The sequence below is a fragment of the Heptranchias perlo genome, chromosome 4 (assembly GCF_035084215.1).
Source record: "Heptranchias perlo isolate sHepPer1 chromosome 4, sHepPer1.hap1, whole genome shotgun sequence".
In the NCBI taxonomy this organism is placed as follows: Eukaryota; Metazoa; Chordata; class Chondrichthyes; order Hexanchiformes; family Hexanchidae; genus Heptranchias; species Heptranchias perlo.
In genome coordinates, this window is record NC_090328.1 from 27,937,068 (window position 1) to 27,956,381 (window position 19,314).

At 47.2% G+C, this 19,314-nt stretch overlaps 1 protein-coding gene across 10 annotated transcripts in view; it reads left to right on the plus strand.

Moving 5' to 3' along the window:
• Positions 1 to 19,314, plus strand: part of lhfpl2b (LHFPL tetraspan subfamily member 2b) — a 177,395-nt gene that overhangs the window by 95,476 nt on the left and 62,605 nt on the right. For 9 of the 10 annotated variants that reach the window (XM_067982663.1, XM_067982669.1, XM_067982670.1 and 6 more), the window contains one exon: positions 8,925 to 9,035. The gene's annotated coding sequence lies outside the window, so the exon portion shown is untranslated. Of the gene's footprint in view, positions 1 to 8,649; positions 8,760 to 8,924; positions 9,036 to 19,314 lie in introns of those variants that run through there. The other variant, XM_067982671.1, reaches the window with a different exon arrangement.

The window sequence follows — 19,314 nt, forward strand, 5'->3', positions numbered from 1 at the left end:
CTGCCCTTGACATCAAGGCAGCATTTGACCGAGTGTGGCACCAAGGAGCCCTAGTAAAATTGAAGTCAATGGGTATCAGGGGGAAAACTCTCCAGTGGTTGGATTCATACCTAGCACGAAGGAAGATGGTAGTGGTTGTTGCAGGCCAATCATCTCAGCCCAAGGACATTGCTGCAGGAGTTCCTCAGGGCAGTGTCCTAGGCCCAACCATCTTCAGCTGCTTCATCAATGACCTCTCTATCATAAGGTCAGAAATGGGGATGTTTGCTGATGATTGCACAGTGTTCAGTTCCATTCGCAACCCCACAAATGATGAAACAGTCCATGCCCGCGTGCAGCAAGACCTGGACAACATCCAGGCTTGGGCTGATAAGTGGCAAGTAACATTCGTGCCAGACAAATGCCAGACAATGACCATCTCCAACAAGAGAGAGCCTAACAACCTCCCCTTGACATTCAATGGCATTACCATCGCCGAATTCCCCTCCATCAACATCCTGGGGGTCACCATTGACCAGAAACTTAACTGGACCAGCCACATAAATACTAGGCTACAAGAGCAGGTCTGAGGCTGGGTATTCTGTGGCGAGTGACTCACCTCCTGACTCCCCAAAGCCTTTCCACCATCTACAAGGCACAAGTCAGGAGTGTGATGGAATACTCTCCACTTGCCTGGATGAGTGCAGCTCCAACAACACTCAAGAAGCTCAACACCATCCAGGGCAAAGCAGCCGGCTTGATTGGCACCCCATCCACCACCCTAAACATTCACTCCCTTCACCACTGGCGCACAGTGGCTGCAGTGTATACCATCCAAAGGATGCACTGCAGCAACTTGCCAAGGCTTCTTCGACAGCACCTCCCAAACCCGCGACCTCTACCACCTAGAAGGACAAGGGCAGCAGGCACATGGGAACAACACCACCTGCACGTTCCCCTCCAAGTCACACACCATTCCGACTTGGAAATATATCGCCGTTCCTTCATCGTCGCTGGGTCAAAATCCAGGAGCTCCCTACCTAACAGCACTGTGGGAGAACCTTCACCACACGGACTACAGCGGTTCAAGAAGGCAGCTCACCACCACCTTCTCAAGGGCAATTAGGGATGGGCAATAAATGCTGGCTTTGCCAACGACGCCCACATCCCATGAACGAATAAAAAAAAACAGGGATGAAAGCAGGGGTGTGCCTGCGATTTCCCCACACAATGAACTCCTGAGTTGAATCAGCCATTATGACTTGTTCACCTGTTGGAGATCAGGCATTTTGCAGGGAGTGAACGAAAAGAATAAAATTATAGCATCTGTGCTCTATTTTAATAGGGGCCCATTACTTGCTATTTGGAAGCTGGGATAGCCCAGCCATCTAATAACATTCCATGCCTTTTGGTAGAGGGCCTGAAGAGGAATGGGAACATTAAGAGATAGAGGCCTTAAAATTCAGCGAGGTTTCACCCAATCTGACATAAGTTTGACAGGAGATCTGCGGAAATCCCAGGGAAACGGCGTAAATGTTTAATGCCATTTGTCAAAGGTACGGCAGGAGATCTGGGAGAACCCTGTGGAATTTTCAGGTCAAAATTTCCAACATTTTCTATTTTTATGTAAGAAGGAACAGTCCTGATCCACAACTCAGTGACCATGACAGAGTCAGTTGGGGTACAATTGGAGGCTCAGAAGCACATTGAGCAAAAAGTGTACTGAGAGGCACATTGTGAATGGGAGACTGTCTGCAAATGGTCCGTGCGCTGATTTGTCAGTACCATTGGCTTACACACTCACAAGAAATGATTTGGTCTGTCACACATCCCTTTCACCTTCCACTGATGACCTCCTGGTACTCAGCAAACATTCAATGTAACATGAGCACTATTCCTTTCATGATGAACATTCATCATAAAAGCAACAATTGACAAAACATCTCCTGAAACAAATGGAACGTGTTATCGAGTGTGGAACTCACCCCATAGGGGGGCCAACACATTTTGCTCCTATTGCTGCATCAGGAATAAACAACTCAGCACTGAGTGCCTTCCAACACAATCAGCAACTGTAAGCTACTTTGTTAGGAATAGATCTTTTTAAATCCACAGCCCCGAGGAGATTCAAGGCCTCACTTGGCTGAGGTTTCCTTACCTCAGCTACTCTCTGTGAGGAATGTGCTGAGAAAAGACGAGGGTCATGTTGGAAAGGGAGGAAGAATTTACAACAACTGTCACTTCCCTCCTGGTAACCAGCTAAGACTGGAATTGATGGTGGTCTGGCAGGATGCCTGAACCTGTTCTCATCCAGTATCCACACACAAACCCTTTCCAATAGGAACTGCTGAATAGCAATCAGGAACTCTCACTGATTTTTTCCGTTCCCTAAATCAGTGTCACTGAGGCCAATTATAGCCCCCAGCCACCCCCCATCTCCCCTTCTCCTTCCCCTGCTGAGATCAGCTATCTCAGCACTGACAAGAGATTTAATCTGGAACCATTTGGTCTGTATGGTTCAATTACTCACCGCCTTAATCACTGGGGGAGTTAGGTAAGGTCAGTGAAATCAACAAAGACCAGGGATCAAACCTAAGGCCTTCCTGACTTGTACAGCTCAGTTCCACACATTTGCCGCTGAGCTATTGAGGGAGCTTTGTACTATTTTTTAAAAAGTCAATTATCGGAAAAGAAAACTAAAGCTTTGAGCACATTTTCACAAAGAAAGGATTCATGCTGCATTGAGTTACATGTCTCACTGTACTTATCATATTCTGACTGCTTCAAACGATCTTTGTTGACACCATGGGCTCAAGTTTCCACCAGTAATATCACAGCAATCTGGACGGAATCGGCCCAACCAGCGCAAAAGATCGGGGAATTTTAAATGTGAGTTATGCCCAAAAAACACTTACATTCGTGTTTTCTGCGATCTTTTACACTGGTTCAAGATTCAATTTGCCTGGATCAGGCTCTGCCCGCAAAACTGGCCACGCCCCCAGGTCGAAATTGCGGGATTCCCCCGATTGCGGAAGGCTCTTTAAATTGTGTTTGCTTACTTAGACGTGTTGGCACCTTTTAAAAGTTTTTTCAGATCAAAAAAAAATGTAATTTACTAAGAAATTGATTAGTGTACACCAATGAAACTATTAAATGAATCATAGAATCACAGAATGGTTACAGCACAGAAGGAGGCCTTTCAACCCATCAAACCCGGGCCGGCTCTTTGGAAGAGCAACCCTGTTAGTCCCATTCCCCCACTCTTTCCCCATAGCCCTGCAAATTTTTTCCCTTCAAATATTTATCCAATTCCTTTTTGAAAGCCGTGATAGACTTCAGTTACATGGATTCCATGGGCTTCAATTTTGCATGATGTGGAGATGCCGGTGATGGACTGGGGTTGACAATTGTAAACAATTTTACTACACCAAGTTATAGTCCAGCAATTTTATTTTAAATTCACAAGCTTTCGGAGGCTTCCTCCTTCCTCAATTTTGCAGACAAGCCTATTATGTGGCACTTTATCAAACACCTTTTGAAAGTCCATATGTACAACATAGAGGGAGTGGCCCTGGGAGTCCTCAACATTGACTCTGGACCCCATGAAATCTCATGGCATCAGGTCAAACATGGGCAAGGAAACCTCCTGCTGATTACCACCTAACGTCCTCCCTCAGTTGATGAACCAGTCCTCCTCCATGTTGAGCACCACTTGGAGGAAGCACTGAGGGTAGCAAGGGCACAAAATGTACTCTGGGTGGGGGACTTCAATGCCCATCACCAAGAGTGGCTCGGTAGCACCACTACTGACCGAGCTGGCCGAGTCCTGAAGGACATAGCTGCTAGACTGGACCTGCGGCAGGTGGTGAGCGAACCAACACGAGGGAAAAACTTACTTGACCTCGTCCTCACCAATCTACCTGTCGCAAATGCATCTGTCCACGACAGTATTGGTAGGAGTGCCCACCGCACAGTCCTCGTGGAGATGAAATCCCGTCTTCGCACTGAGGACACCATCCAACGTGTTGTGTGGCACTACCACCATGCTAAATGGGATAGATTCAGAACAGATCTGGCAGCTCAAAACTGGGCATCCATGAGGCACTGTGGGCCATCAGCAGCAGCAGAATTGTATTCCACCACAATCTGTAACCTCATGGCCTGGCATATTCCTCACTCTACCATTACCAACAAGCCAGGAGATCAACCCTGGTTCAATGAGGAGTGTAGAAGAGCATGCCAGGAGCAGCACCAGGCGTACCTAAAAATGAGGTGCCAACCTGGTGAAGCTACAACTCAGGACTACATGCATGCTAAACAGCAGAAGCAACATGCGATAGACAGAGCTAAGCGATTCCACAACCAACGGATCAGATCAAAGCTCTGCAGTCCTGCCACATCCAGTCGTGAATGGTGGTGGACAATTAAACAACTAACGGGAGGAGGAGGCTCTGCAAACATCCCCATCCTCAATGATGGCGGAGTCCAGCACGTGAGTGCAAAAGACAAGGCTGAAGCGTTTGCAACCATCTTCAGCCAGAAGTGCCGAGTGGATGATCCATCTCTGCCTCCTCCCGATATCCCCACCATCACGGAAGCCAGTCTTCGGCTAATTCGATTCACTCCACGTGATATCAAGAAACGGCTGAGTGCACTGGATACAGCAAAGGCTATGGGCCCCGACAACATCCCAGCTGTAGTGCTGAAGACTTGTGCTCCAGAACTAGCTGCGCCTCTAGCCAAGCTGTTCCAGTACAGCTACAACACTGGCATCTACCCGACAATGTGGCAAATTGTCCAGGTATGTCCTGTCCACAAAAAGCAGGACAAATCCAATCCAGCCAATTACCGCCCCATGAGTCTACTCTTAATCATCAACAAAGTGATGGAAGGTGTCGTCGACAGTGCTATCAAGCGGCACTTACTCACCAATAACCTGCTTACCGATGCTCAGTTTGGGTTCCGCCAGGACCACTCAGCTCCAGACCTCACTACAGCCTTGGTCCAAACATGGACAAAAGAGCTGAATTCCAGAGGTGAGCTGAGAGTGACTGCCCTGACATCAAGGCAGCATTTGACAGAGTGTGGCACCAAGGAGCCCTAGTAAAATTGAAGTCAATGGGAATCAGGGGGAAAACTCTCCAGTGGCTGGAGTCATACCTAGCAGAAAGGAAGATGGTAGTGGTTGTTGGAGGCCAATCATCTCAGCCCCAGGACATTGCTGCAGGAGTTCCTCAGGGCAGTGTCCTAGGCCCAATCATCTTCAGCTGCTTCATCAATGACCTTCCCTCCATCATAAGGTCAGAAATGGGGATGTTTGCTGATGACTGCACAGTGTTCAGTTCCATTCGCAATCCCTCAAATAATGAAGCAGTCCGAGCTGAATCCCCCACCATCAACATCCTGGGGGTCACCATTGACCAGAAACTTAACTGGACCAGCCATATAAATACTGTGGCTACGAGAGCAGGTCAGAGGCTGGGTATTCTGCGGCGAGTGACTCACCTCCTGACTCCCCAAAGCCTTTCCACCATCTACAAGGCACAAGTCAGGAGTGTGATGGAATACTCTCCACTTGCTTGGATGAGTGCAGCTCCAACAACACTCAAGAAGCTCGACACCATCCAAGATAAAGCAGCCCACTTGATTGGCACCCCATCCACCACCCTAAACATTCACTCCCTTCACCACCGGCGCAATGTGGCTGCAGTGTGTACCATCCACAGGATGCACTGCAGCAACTCGCCAAGGCTTCTTCGACAGCACCTCCCAAACCCGCGACCTCTACCAGCTAGAAGGACAAGAGCAGCAGGCACATGGGAGCAACACCACCTGCACGTTCCCCTCCAAGTCACACACCATCCCGACTTGGAAATATATCGCCGTTCCTTCATTGTCGCTGGGTCAAAATCCTGGAACTCCCTTCCTAACAGCACTGTGGGAGAACCTTCACCACACGGACTGCAGCGGTACAAGAAGGCAGCTCACCACCACCTTCTCGAGGGCAATTAGGGATGGGCAATAAATGCTGGCCTCGCCAGCGACGCCCACATCCCATGAATGAATAAAAAAAACATCAACCGCATTGCCCTCATCAACACTCTCTGTTACCTCATTAAGAAAACACAATCAAGTTAGTTAAACATGATTTATCTTTAACAAATCCATGCCGGCTTTCCTTTATTCATCCACGCTTGTCCAAGTGACTATTAATGTTGTCCCGGATTATCATTTCTAAAAGCTTCCCCATCACCGAGGTTAAATTGACTGGCCGGTAGTTGCCGGGTTTATCCTTACACCACCCTTTTTTGAACAAGGGTATATCATTTGCAATTCTCTAGTCCTCTGGCACCACTCCTGTATCTAAGGATGATTGGAAGATTATGGCCAGAGCCTCTGCAATTTCCACCCTTGCTTCCCTCAGCAACCTAGGATGCATCCCATCCGGACCAGGTGACTTATCTACTTTAAGTACAGCGAGCCTTTCTAGTACCTCCTGTTTATCAATTTGTAGTCCATCCAGTATCTCAACTACCTCTTCTTTTATTATGACTTTGGCAGCATCTTCTTCCTTGGTAAAGACAGATGCAAAGTATTTGTTTGTTACCTCAGCCATGCCCTCTGTCTCCATGCGTAGATCTCCTCCTCTTACTACCCGTTTATTATTTATATGCCTATGGAAGATGTTTGGATTTCCTTTTATGTTTGCCGCCAGTCTACTCTGATACTCTCTCATTGCCCCTTTTATTTCCCTTTTCACTTCTCATCTGTACTTTCTATATTCAGCCTGGTTCTCACTTGTGTTATCAACCTGATATCTGTCATATGCCCCCTTTTTCTGCTTCATCTTACTCTCTATCTCTTTCATCATCCAGGGAGCTCTGGCTTTGGTTGCCCTACCTTTCCCCCTCATGGGAATGTACCTAGACTGTACCCCAACCATCTCCTCTTTAAAGGCCGCCCATTGTTCGATTACAGTTTTGCCTGCCAATCTTTAATTCCAATTTACCTGGGCTAGGTCCACTCTCAACCCACTGAAATTGGCCACCCTCTAATTAAGTATTTTTACTCTAGATTGCTCCTTGTCCTTTTCCATAACTAATCTAAACTTTATGATCACTGTTCCCTAAATGTTCCCCCGCTGACACTTGCTCCACTTGACCCACCTCGTTCCCCAGAACCAGATCCAGCAATGCCTCCTTCCTCAATGGGCTGGAAACATACTGATCAAGAAAGTTCTCCTGAGCACACTTCAGAAATTCCTCCCCCTCTTTGCCCTTTACACTATTACTTTCCCAGTCTACATTAGGATAGTTGAAGACCCCATTATCACTACTCTATAGTTCTTGCACCTCTCTGTAATTTCCCTCTAAATTTGCTCTTCTATATCATTCCCACTAGTTGGTGGCCGATGGTTCAGTATAGTTTTTTAAAGTAATTTTCAGTGATTTTAAATCATGTTACTCACGGGTGGGGGACTGGACACTCTTATTAAAAATGTTTATTTTTAGTGTTAAACCCATTTTTAATGGCACCAGGTATGGGGAAAGAGCGGGGGAATGGGAATAACTGGGTTGCTCTTACAAAGAACCGGCACGGGCTCGATGGGCCAAATGGCCTCCTTCTGTGCTGTAATAATTCTATGATTCTAGGTTACCACTCTTAAATTCATCGAGGAATACTTTTTAATGGAAAGGAAATGAAAAGAAACAATTACAATCTATTATGCTGCCTGATTGCGCTGGTCCATGGAAGATTTTATGTTTGTGATGATGCAAATGAATCTTAGCGGAAACTTGAACTGTAACCTAATGAGCACAATTTCAAGTGCATTTTGGGCGCAATTTCCCGATTGTGCCCAAAGAGGAAACTTTACCCCATTATATGTATGTGAGAGTATTGTTTTTGAGAAATTTCATGACCAGAAAAATTAGTTTGCATTCTAGGAATTTCTAATCAGCGTTACAAAGGTTCTGTGTACTTCTAACACACATTCACAGAAGGTATGTTGATTTACATCAATGTGTAGAAAGACATCGAATATCTTTGAAGTATTACATAGATTGTAAATGTTTTGCAGTCTTGCAGTGGTTAATATTTGCTGAATTGCTTTAAAGCGCAGCATTACTGCCCGTGTCTCAACCCGCTGATCATCACAAAATTCCACAGCACTAAACCACACATTCTTTTCCATTTCATATTTTCAGTTCTGCGTCTCTCCCTCTCTCTTTCCCCAAGTCCCTCCCTCCTCCCTGAGCTAGTCTGATCAGGGTTTTAAAGAAAAATATATATAAAATTACATTGCATGAGATACAAATCCAATGTTTTTTTAATTAAAATAAATCTAATTATATGTTCATGTTCAGCTCCCTTTGCTAGAAATATGGGAGGCATGCTGTGAAGAATATACCCGTGACAAATTAAGACATCTCAACTGTGTTGCATAAGGTTAGGTGAAACAGCTTGATTTATATTATATTGACTTAAGTGTTTCTTTAATTGGAAATGTGGTTGGCACACAAATGTTACAGCCACATTTTTTATGTCTGATGTAAACAACTAAGTAGCAAGTCATGCAGGAGGGTCTTGTTCTGTCGTTAAGGACAACCAGTGAATATCAGCAGAGGCTTGGGCTGAAACTCCCAATGTGCTTAGTTGCGCATAATCTTCTTTGCCAGACATTATTTTGTTTTGAAGGAAAGTAAGTCCTGGAATGGGGGTGACTCTTAACCAGTTCAGGCAGATCAGAGGCAACCAAAGGCATCTTTGAATTTTTCAAAGTGAGTACAAAGATCTCATAAACAAAAACAGAAAATGTTGGAAATACTCAGTAGGTCAGGCAACATCATCTGTGGAGAGAGAAACAGAGTTAACATTTCAGGTCAATGACCTTTCATCAGAACAAAGATCTGATATTGTGTGTGTATGTTTTTTTTCTTAAAAAGGTTGAGCATCACATCAATTGAGGTGGTGACCGGATCTGTGGACTCTGATGGCAACTGACTGCCCAGCGTTACAGTGCACTTCAATAGCCTGTACAGTGTTGAGTTCCTGAGGTATGGTTAATTGTTTTCCACTTAAGTATTTAAATTCAAATTACGTTAAATTTAAGCTACTTTTCGCAGAGTATTTGAAACACATGGGCAAATGACAAAACAAATGAATTTGTTTGCCATAAACAAGACATGAAAATATTGGATCATGTTCAGATGTTTTGTATGGGTGGCTCAGGTAGAGCGGAATCCCAGATTGGTTCAGTACAGCTCACTTTAATGATTCTAAATTAACCTGGAGCAAGTTGGATATGATTCTTGTGTAAATGCCAATACCAATGAGAAAGCAGCAATCCCACATTTCTGTCTCTCTTTCTGTATTGTTTGTAACAGCAAGTGTAGACAGGGGTAATGTAGCAGATGTAATATATTTGGATTTTCAAAAGGCCCTCGATAAGCTACCGCATTGTAGACTCATGACGAAGGTCAGAGCATGTGGAGTCAGAGGACAAGTAGCAGAATGGATAGCAAGCTGGCTACAAAACAGAAAACAGAGAGTAGGGGTTAAAGGTAGTTAGTCAGACTGGCGGAAGGTGGGAAGTGGTGTTACACAAGGATCGATGCTGGGACCACTGTTGTTCACAATTTACATAAACGATTTGGACTCGGGAATCTGAAGTACAATTTCAAAATTTGCGGATGACACCAAATTGGGGGGGTATAGTTAATACTGAGGAAGACTGTGACAAAATAATACAAGAAGACATAATTAAACTTGCAGAATGGGTGTGTAAATGGCAAATGAATTTCAATATTGATAAATGAATAAAGAATTCAGGAGAAAGTTCTTTACCCAGAGAATGGTTAGAATGTGGAACTCGCTACCACAAGGAGTAGTTGAGGTGAATGGCATAGATACATTTAAGGAGAAGCTAGATAAGTACAAGAGGGAGAAAGGAATAGGAGGGTATGCTGATAGAGATAGAAGAAGTAGGTTGGGAGGAGGCTCATGTGGAGCGTTAACACTGACATAGACCAATTGGGCCGAATGGCTTGTTTCTTGCTGTAAATTGTATGTAAATCTATGAAAGCTGACATTTTGGTCTTCAATGCTGGAGCCCCAAACTCAAAACAAACAAAATTCAGCACTTTGTGTTCCCACTGCTGATTTAGAGCTAATTTATATTGGCATTAGGTCAAAGTTGTCTGGTATGAAAATGATGAGTTTCATCTCTAAAGGGCAAGTTTGGCCAATCTCAGTCACGAAAACAGAACCAAACCAGGCATGGGAGGGTCAGAACTAATTTCTCCCCTAATGTAGTTAATTTTCTGGTCTTTCTTTTCACTTTTCCTTCCTCTTTTCCCTTACTTCCCAGAAGATATCTCAGGCTTGTGTATTGTTACATGTGCGCTGGCAGCCATTCACCAGTTTGGTCATGTGACCATATTTAAGTGAGTCTAAACAATGAGTGAAAAAGGCTGTATGATTTTGGGAGAGAGGAAATGGCGTCACAACTGAGCCCAATTCTGTCTTCTCCCAATTCATGAATTTTCCATCAGAGGTTGCTTAATAGTGATCAAGGGCAGGAACCCTGCTGGGGTACTGAGGCAAGTTATTAAGGCCCAGCCATTGCTCTGAAATTGAATCTGGAACCTGTGTGATGGTGGTAACCGTGGAGATGTCTTTGAATTGGACCAATTGCAAAGATTTGAGGGAAGTGAATGGGGGGATAAAAATGAGGGAAATCATAGAAAGGTTACAGCAAGGAAGGAGGCCATTCGGCCCATCGAGTCTGTGCCGGCTCTATGCAAGAACAATCCAGCTAGTCCCACTCCCTCTCCCTATCCCTGTAGCCCTGCAATTTTTTTCCTTTCAGGTACTTATCCAGTTCCCTTCTGAAGGCCATGATTGAATCTGCCTCCACCACCCCCTCGGGCAGTGCATTCCAGAACCTAACCACTCACTGTGTAAAAAGTTTTTCCTCATGTCACCTTTGGTTCTTTTGCCAATCACCTTAAATCTATGCCCGCTGGTTCTTAACCCTCCCGCCATTGGGAACAGTTTCTCTCTATCTATTCTGTCTAGACCCTTCATGATTTTGAATACTATCAAATCTCCTCGCAACCTTCTCTGTTCCAAGGATAACAACCCCAGCTTCTCCATTCTATCCATGTAACTAAAGTCCCTCATCCCTGGAATCATTCTAGTAAATCTCTTTTGCACCCTCTCTAAGGCCTTCACATCTTTCCTAAAGAGAACTGGACACAATACTCCAGCTGTGGCCGAACCATTGTTTTATAAAGGTTCATCATGACTTCCTTGCTTTTGTACTCTATGGGCTCGATTTTAGGATCGTGTTTCCAGCGGGGTGGCCCCGAAAATCACAATATCCGGTCACGAGACCGGATTGCGCCGAAATCCCAGCCACTTCCGGGTACCGCGCTGACGTGCGGGGCTGCGCGCGCAAGCCCCGCTGGTGGGAATCCCGCAGGCAATTAAAGCCAGCGGGGTTCCACTTGAGAGTACTTACCTTGCTTGTTGTGGTCAGTTAATGAGCTGAGGCAGCTGTCAAAAGAGGAAGTGTGGGATTTTCGGTTCAAGGCAGTGAGTTTCCCACACTGGGGGAAACAGTCTCCCTCCAACCAGGCGTGTTGCAGCCAGCAGCCTGTGGCAGGTGCCAAGGTGCACTCCACGGGGGAGAGCCCTCACCCACGCAGGAGGCCACCGCGTCACATAGGGCAACCCCTGCCCTCCACCACCCCCCGCCAAGCCAGAGGACAGACCGACACGAAACCGCAGCCCCAGTCCGAGGAACCACACACCTACCCTGCACAACCCCTCAGACCAACACCTGCCAGTTGGGTGGTGTGTGGAGACCCTCGGAGGACGAAGAGCATGACCGCCACCAGCAGCCTCGCAGTCCACGCCGTCCGCCGCAGAGACGTGGATCCCCCCCAACACGGTGTTGTTGCACGCCCACCTGCACAGCAGGAGGGAGGGCTACCGCAGAGAGAGACGCGTCGCAGAGGGCACTACCCTCGCCACAGGGTCCACAGACCGAGGCGCAGCTCCCCGGACCTCTCCGAGCAGCAGTGCACAGGGAGGCGCAGATTCGCTCGACATGTAGTCGTGGAGATCTGCAGCGTCTTTCATGCCGAGCTGCTCCTGGCTGGCCCCAGCACCAACTGCTTACCTGTCGCTGGCAAAGTCACCACTGCCCTCCACACCTTCTCCTCCGCATCCTTCCAGGGTGCAGCCGGCTACACCGCCGATGTCTCTCAGTCGTCTGCGCGGACGAGCCCTGCATATACACCTGCACCTACTCTGCAGTAACACGATGGGTGGCATCAGTGGTGGGTCCTCATATTGATACCCAGGAGCGGGCATTATTGGACACAACGGACAGGATTCGCGGAGACATGGCAGTGGTGGTGTCAATATAATGTGTGCTGTTTGTGGCTCTGAAATTCAATATGGGTAACACCCATGACAAACCCTCAGACACCCTTGTGCACCCCCTTCATGCTGACGAGACGTTTGCCTTACGCTGCCTACTGCACATATGTGATGCATGCCCTGTGGCTGCAGCACAGGTGGTGGCAGGTTGAGTGAGGCTGGCCGTGAGGGAGATGCACGAGAGGGTGAGTATGGGATGGAGCAATGAGATTGTATGAGGATTGGGTTGCGTGCTAGTGGCAGGGTGAGTACTGGCGAGGTGAGTAGGTGGAGGTAAGATGAGGATGGGGTGTGAGTGGGCATGAAGGGTGATGTGACAGAATAGTGTTGGCGGTGCCGAAGGAGATGTGGGGTGGGGGCAGTGTTGTGGCAGACGGAGTGTAGGGGAAAGACTTCGTGTTCGCACTTTGGCTGACCTACTGAGGTCATTGCAGCGCCTCCTGCACTGTATGCAGGTGGGCGATATGTTGGTGGCGCGGGTGACCCCCTCTGCCACCTCGAGCCAGGCCTTCTTGGTGGCAGAGGCAGGACGCTTCCTCCCGCCCGCCGGGGGGAAGATCTGTGTCCTCCCCCTCCTCCTCACCCCATCTGATGATACCTGGGGTGAGGCATCATTAAACTGGGAGCAGCCTTCCCCCTGGGCTGCTCCATGCTGCAATTTGTTCCATTGGTTGCAGCATCTGTCAGTGGAGGACTGCCCCTTTAACTAGAGAGCCTCCAGCTGACAGATCGTACTGTGCATGCGCAGCCCGACCGACGCGCAGGCCAGCGCCGTGGACCCTGGAGGAGCAGGTAATTGATTCCTATTAGTGGGTTGCCTGCTACGATCGCGTGGGCAACCCACTAATTTCGCCGAGCGTGTTGACCACGCTCCCGGACGACCACCCGCTGGGAACCCGCAGGCCTGCTAAATTCGGGCCCTATGTCTCTATTTATAAAGCCCAGGATCCCGTATGCTTTTTTAACGGCTTTCTCAAACTGCCCTGCCACCTTCCATGATTTGTATACGTATACCCCCAGATCTCTCTGATCCTGTACCCCTTTTAGAATTGTTCCCTCTAGTTTATATTGCCTCTCCTCATTATTCCTGCCGAAATGCATCACCTCGCATTTTTCTGCATTAAATTTCATCTGCCACGTGTCCGTCCATGCCCCCAGCCTGTTTATATCCTCTAGAAGTCAATCACTATCCTCCTCACTGTTTACTACCCTTCCAAGTTTTGTGTCATCTGCAAATTTTGAAGTTGTGCCCTGTACACCCAAGTCCAAGTCATTAATATATATCAAGAAAAGCAGTGGTCTCAGCACCGACCCCTGGGGAACACCACTGTACACCTCCCTCCAGTCCGAAAAACAACCATTCACCACTACTCTCTGTTTCCTGTTACTTAGCCAATTCTGTATCCATGTTGCTGCTGCCCCCTTTATTCCATGGGCCGCAATCTTGATGATAAGCCTACCATGCGGCACTTTATCAAACGCCTTTTGAAAGTCCATATACACCACATCAACTGCATTGCCCTCATCTACCCTCTCTGTTACCTCATCAAAAAACTCTATCAGGTTAGTTAAACACGATTTGCCTTTAACAAATCTGTGCTGGCTTTCCCTAAACCAATCCAAGTGACTGCTAATTCTGTCTCGGATTGTCGTTTCTAAAAGTTTCCCCACCACCGAGGTTAAACTGACTGGCTTATAGTTGCTGGGCTTATCCTTACACCCTTTTTTGAATAAGGATGTAACATTTGCAATTCTTCAGTCCTCTGGCACCACCCCCGTATTTAAGGGATGAGGAGGTTATCTTATGAGGCAAGGTTGGACAATTTGGGACTGTATACACTGGAGTTTAGAAGAATGAGAGGTGATCTTATTGAAACATATAAGATCCTGAGGGGACTAGAAGGGGTAGATGCTGAGGGGATGTTTCCCCTTGTGGGAAAGATCAGAACTAGGGGCCACAGTTTAAAAATAAGGGGTCTCTCATTTAAGACGGAGATGAAGAGAATTTTTTTCTCTCAGAGGGTCATGAATCTGTGGAACTCCCTTCCCCAGAGAGCGGTGGAGGCAGGGTCATTGAATATTTTTAAGGCTGAGTTAGATAGATTCCTGATTAACAAGGGAGTCAAAGGTTATAGTAGGTAGACGGGAAAGTAGGGTTGAGGTCACAATCAGATCAGCCATGATCTTATCAAATGGCAGAGCAGGCTCAAGGGGCTGAATGGCCTACTCCTGCTCTTAATTCGTATGTTCGTATGACGTTTGGAAAATTATGGACAGTACCTCCGCAATTTCCACCCTTACTTCTCTCAGCAACCTAAGATACATCCTGGACCGGGTGACTTATCTACTTTAAGCACAGCGAGCCTTTCTAGTACCTCCTATTTATCAATTTTTAGCCCATCCAGTATCTCAACTACATCTTCTTTTACTGAGACTCTGGCAGCATCTTCTTCCTTGGTAAAGACAGATGCAAAGTACTCATTTAGTACCTCGGCCATGCCCTCTGCCTCCATGAGCAGATCTCCTTTTTGGTCCCTAATCGGCCCCACCCCTCCTCTTACTACCCATTTACTGTTTACATGAAATATTTGAAGGGAAGAAAATTAGGGAATCTATTTCAGTGAGAAGAGTAGCAATAGGCCCACAAAACAGAAGTGAGCACTAGTCAAATATTCAACGGCATGCATTTATTTATATGCTTCACGATCTCTGCACATCACGGCATCTTGTAGCGGCAATTCATCTGCGGCCTCACTTTAATGAGGCCTGTGTTTGTAAATGGTTATGAACCTGACCTATACTCCTTTACTCTGCCTCAGCACCTGTATAAATGCTGTCCTTCCAATTTACAGTGAGGCAGTAGTTCTTTTTAGAAAGGAAATGTCATTCTCATCCATATTTCTGAAGTTGAATTGAAGTACTGTGTCTGAATAATCCAAAACGGCCAGTGCCTGATTTGACCTCATGGTACTTAGAGCTGACATACATTGTGATAATGCTCAAAGATGCTTCATAACTTACTGGAACCCACATTGCCTGAAGCATTGTAGTGCTTTGTGTGTTGGGGCCCTATATTGTCTGGCACAGAGGTGCGAGGCCTACTCTGCAGCTCTTGCATTAAGCACAGAGAAGCACGGGTGAGAAGCGCCTACGGCTATTAGAAGCCTGTGCATTAACTGTGTGCAAGGCTCATCAAGGTTCATTTACAATGTAGATGAGGCCTGTTCTCTATAAAGAGCCTGTTTGCCTGGGAAGAACACCAGTTGCTCAGCATTCAATGCAAAGGATGGCTGCAGGGAATTCCTGGGTGGCCTTGACTTTCCATTACAGCCTCCCCACTTAGCTGCAGCTGCATAGTTGGAGCTCAAAAGGTTGAGTCTGTTCAGACACTGGCCTCCTCCTCTCCAGTATGTCTCGCTACCTTCAACATGCCAGCAGTCATTTACATACTCCTGGTGCTGGCAGTTCTGCTCTGCAACCTCAGCCCTCTCTCAGTGTGCCATGAACAGTATGCTGGGAGCAACATTTAAAGATGCTAAAAATACTCGTTACTGTGCAACGTCAGTTTATTTGTGTGTAGGTGTATGCAGCGTCGGATGTGTAGAACTACATCATCGGCCCCTGTGAGTGCTGTTACTGACAATTGTTTGCATAATTCCTGTTTTTCTGAGAGCCACATTGGTTTACACTGTACACTTTGTTCGTGTGGTGTTTGAAAGGTGCAAGCATCAATTCAGCAAGTCTGCTGGCTTAGTTGTACAGCACATTTTGGGTAGTATTCTGGGGTTTTTTTTAGATCAGGGAGCTTATCCCATGAGTAGCTGAGCCATACAGAGGAGGCAGGCTCAAAGTTTTGTGCTCAATTGGCAGATCTCAATCATGCTGAAGTCAAGAGTTGCTTTATTTGGCCTTAATGCTCCTGGAATAGTGAAAAGAAAAAAAGGATCAGAGGCCCTGATCAGTACCGAGTGACCCCTGCTTGTGTTGCTATCGGGTGAGGACAGAATCTGTGACGCCTCTGCTCCCTATGCCATGGACAAATAGCCTGCTAACACTCACTATCAAGGCTCATATTTAAAGATTAGCCACTTAGGCAAGCTAACTGAGAGTGTCTGGCATCCTTGATATTAGACTGCAACAAACAAATCAATGCTTTCAATTGAAGAGGAGAGAAAATTGGAAAATAAAAATGACTGCTGGTCTACAAGGCCTCAACATATCCTGGGAATAGTCACTGATTGATGGGACGTGTTTCTGGGAGGCCTCCCCAACAGCTTTGAAATAAAGGCATGGGCTGTGAAATTCCAGGGGCCAGAGAGGATAGATGTGCTGCCTACTAAAGAGCTGGAATCTGGGGCTGAAGCTAGTTCCACCAGGATTCTGCCCAGTGCAAGAATTGCCTTTCCAACAGTGGCATTGAGCTCCCGATGGAGAATTTGAAAAAATGCTGCTCTCTTTCTCTTCAGTCCTTCCTGGGCCTCCAGTCTGCAGTTGGAGCATCGCTGCTGTTGGGACAGCTCCTTGCATGTGCCCTTACAGGCTCGGATTGTCCACTCTGAGTATTTAAATGCCTCCACCCCACCAATTGAGGACAAGATCTCTGTCAGGTTCCAAGGGATGACAGGAAATCTGCTCCATCATAATTCAACCGGCGGAGCCGAACTCCAGCCATACAAACCGGACTCGATCCATAGCCTGTTCTGAGTTAGTTGATTTCAGCCAGGGCGGTGGTAGCAGAACGACATTTGGTCTTCAGTGCCTCTGGGTCACGGAGGGGAATAGTGGCCTGTGTTCCTGTTCTGATCTCGTACAATAACCCCAGCTTGGAAGTATTCATGTGTGGACGTTGGGCAAGAACAAGATCAGGCTCAGCTGTGATGTAAGAAACATGAGCAGGAGTAGGCCACACGGCCCCTCGAGCCTGCTCCACCATTCATTAAGACCATGGGTGATCTTCGTCCTCACTTGCACTCTCCCACCCTATCCCCAAATCCCTTGATTCCCTTAGAGTCCAAAAATCTATCGATCTCTGTCTTGAATATACTCAACAACGGAACATCCACAGCTTTCTGGGGTAGAGAATTCCAAATATTCACGATCCTTCCTTAGGTAAGGAGACCAAAACTATGCACACAGTACTCCAGGTGTGGTCTCACCAAAGCCCTGTACAGTTGCAGCAAGACTTCCTTACTCTTGTATTCTAACCCCCTTGCAATAAAGGCCAACATACCATTTGCCTTCCTAATTGCTTGCTGTACCTGCATGTTAACTTTCTGTGTTTCATGTACAAGGACTCCCAAATCCATCTGAACACCAACATTTAATAGTTTCTCACTATTTAAAAAATATTCTGTTTTTCTATTTTTTTTGCCAAAGTGAATAACCTCACATTTCCCCACATTATACTCCATCTGCCACCTTCTTGCCCACTCACTTAACCTGTCGATATCCCTTTTCAGACTCTTTGGGCCCGATATTAGGAGGGAGGTGGGTTGGCAGCGGGGTGTCGACTGGGCGCGTGAGTATCGCGCCCAGTGAAATCGGTGGGTTCCCCACGTGATCGTAAGTAAATTGAAGCTAATTACCTTGGCTTCCGGGTTTTGCGCTGGAAAGCTGCGCAGCGGGCGGACTGCGCACCCGCATCGTAGGCTGTCAGCTGGAGGAGCCCTATTTAAAGGGGCAGTCCTCCACTGACTGATGCTGCAGAAAATAGGCAAAATTACAGCATGGAGCAGCCCAGGGGGAAGGCTGCTCCCAGGTTTAATGATGCCTCATTCCAGGTCTTACTGGATGGGGTGAGAAGGAGGAGGAGGAGGAGGGAAATCTTCCACCCGGCGGACAGGAGGAAGTGGCCTGCCTCTGCTACCACGAAGGCCTGGCTGAAGGTGGCAGAGGAGGTCACCAGCAACTCGAACATATCACGCACCTGCATACAGTGCAGGAGGCGCTGCAATCACCTACCCAGGTCAGCCGAAGTGAGTACTCTTACTCATTCCCCTACATTCCGTCTGCCACATCACCGCCCCCACCCCACATCTCCTTCTGCACTGCCAACACTACTCTATCACATCACTCCTCACACCCACTGAACCCTCATCCTCATCTTACCTGCACTTACTCACCTCGCCAGTACTCATCCCACCACTACCACTCAACCCAATCCTCATTCAATCTCATGGCTCTATCTCATACTCACCCTCTGATGCATCTCTTTCACGGTCAGCCTCACCCAACCTACCACTACCTGTGCTGCAGCCACAGGGCATGCATCACGTATGTGTAGCAGGAAGCGTAAGGCAAACATGTTGTGAGCATGAAGGGGACGCACAAGGGTCACCCTACAGTGGATGTATGTGTAGTTGCACGACTACTTTGTGCAGGTGCTTGTTGCGCAACACTGTGTTGTGTAGCTTCACGTGACGGAGGTGGACGGCGTGCCTGGCGAGGCTGGTGATGTTGCTCGTCCTCCAATGGAGTAATGAATGCAGCTATGGAACCCCAACCACCCCATCCTGACGGTGTGAGTGTGAGGGGGTCCGCAAAGTAGGTAAATGTGTTTGGACAGCAGAGTTTAGGGTATGATGTAATAATTTTGAGTGTAGAGACAACGGTGTGGCAGGCAAAACTTTGTCTGAGGTGACAGAGTGCCCTGCTGCAATGAATGAGGTATTCCCCCCAACTGCCAAGGAATCCTCTGCTTTTCCAATGGCTGCTGACTGAAACACGTCTGCGACAACAGGGAGTGTTTCCCACAGCATGGGAAACACGCTGAGGAGAGTCCAAAATCACATCCCTGCTAAAATCTCTTCCCAATGAGGTCTGTCAATGAGCTCAAGTACCTCCCTAACTATCTAAACAATCATCCCGCCGGCTTTATTTGCCAGT